Genomic DNA, 2,199 nt, shown 5'->3' on the forward strand with positions numbered 1-2,199 from the left:
GATTCATTTTCTGTTTAATACTCTGCTTTCCTGCTTTTTCTTAAGTATCCTGTTTTTTAAACATTCTGCTGCTGCTGCTGCTGCTGCTGCTGCTAAGTCGCTTCAGTTGTGTCCGACTCTGTGTGATCCCATAGACGGAAGCCCACCAGGCTTCCCCATCCCTGGGATTCTCCAGGCAAGAACACTGGAGTGGGTTGCCATTTCCTTCTCCAATGCATGAAAGTGAAAAGTGAAAGTGAAGTCGCTCAGTCGTGTCCGACTCTTCGCGACCCCATGGACTGCCAGGCTCCTCAGCCCATGAGATTTTCCAGGCAAAAGTACTGGAGTGGGGTGCCATTGCCTTCTCCATTAAACACTCTACTGAATTCTAAATAATTTTCAGCATTAACCATACCTTTAAAAAAGAGAAAGAATTCAGATAATTCCATATGGTTCTAAATCACTTTATTGCATCCTCTAACACTAAACCTTTATGAAATTTGCACTGAGTACCACCTAATTTTCTCCCCAACACAGTAAGCGATGGAGTTCTCTCTGAATTAGGCTCGCTTTCGCTCTTCTTCCTGAAAACTTCTTTCCTCCCATCCTATCCCCAGGCTAGTTTCCATGCATACAGATGTGGATTCTAACAGTTTCTGTGTGTAAGAAAAAGAAATAGCTTGTTTGAGCCTATAGATCTTTGTATCTTTTGACTTGTACAAGGCAAAAATTATGCTTTCTGGGCAAAATTATATCCCAGTAGGGATCATACATCCAGTGAAACAAGATAACAAAAAAAAAGGACATTCTTACTGGGCCTCTTTTTTTCTTTTTTTCCTTTCTTCAAGATGTTATGATTAAAACATTTTATCATTCAAAAGTAGTTTCTCAAAAACAGCCTCTAAAATTGCTCTGCTGCTGCTGCTAAGTCACTTTAGTCATGTTCGACTCTGTGCGACTCCATAGACGGCAGTCCACCAGGCTGCTCTGTCCACGGGATTCTCCAGGCAGGAATACTACAGTGGGTTGCCATTTCCTTCTCCAACGGATGCATGCATGCTAAGTCGCTGCTGTCATGGCCGACTCTGTGCGACCCCATAGACAGCAGCCCACCAGGCTCCTCTGTCCACGGGATTCTCCAGGCAAGAACACTGGAGTGGGTTGCCATTTCCTTCTCCCTAGAATTGCTCAGGGGCCTTCAAATGTGTTTGGGGTTTTCAGCACACTCATCAATGCTCGGTTCCCTCAGGGCAGCAGCCCACACCTCTCATGCACAAGCCAGCAGATGCCAAGTGCACACGGACACACCGGGAGTGTGCACTGGGGTATAGCTATAGGGTGAATGAACAAGATACTGCTCACCCCACCCCTTGATCTACATGAAGAACCAAAGCAAATACTTTGTTTAATGTATATATAGAGACTACCTCTTTGAAAACAGATATAAGTGAGTAGTAAAATCTGCAAAATGATTCAGGATATTTCATTCATTATAACCAGTTGAAGAGATATTAAGGAAGAAAGGAAGACAGAGAGAAGGGGCAGGTTTAATTTATAAACAGATGAGGTTCCAAATTCATTCAGAAAACAGAATGTTTCACCATAGAAAAAAACCTTATATAACATACATTGTTCAGTTCAGTTCAGTTCAGTCGCTCAGTCGTGTCCGACTCTTTGCGACCCCATGAACCATAGCACACCAGGCCTCCCTGTCCATCACCAACTCCCATGAGTTCACTCAAACTCATGTCCATTGAGTCGGTGATGCCATGCAACCATCTCATCCTCTGTCATCCTCTTCTCCTCTTGCCCTCAATCTTTCCCAGCATAAGGATATTTTCAGATGAGTCAGCTCTTTGCATCAGGTGGCCAAAGTATTGCAGTTTCAGTTTCAACATCAGTCCTTCCAAGGAATACCAAGAACTGATCTCCTTTAGGATGGACTGGTTGGATCTCCTCGCAGTCCAAAGGACTCTCAAGAGTCTTCTCCAGCACCACAGTCCAAAAGCATCAATTCTTTGCCCTTCAGCTTTCTTTATAGTCTAACTCTCACATCCATACATAACTACCAGAAAAACCATAGCTTTGACTAGATGGACCTTTGTTGGCAAAGTAATGTCTCTTTTTAATATGCTGTCTAGGTTGGTCATAACTTTCCTTCCAAGGAGCAAGCATCTTTTAATTTCATGGCTGCAGTCACCATCTGCAGTGATTTTGGAG

This window comes from Bison bison, unplaced genomic scaffold, assembly GCF_000754665.1.
Source record: "Bison bison bison isolate TAMUID 2011002044 unplaced genomic scaffold, Bison_UMD1.0 scf7180017864263, whole genome shotgun sequence".
Taxonomy (NCBI): Eukaryota; Metazoa; Chordata; class Mammalia; order Artiodactyla; family Bovidae; genus Bison; species Bison bison.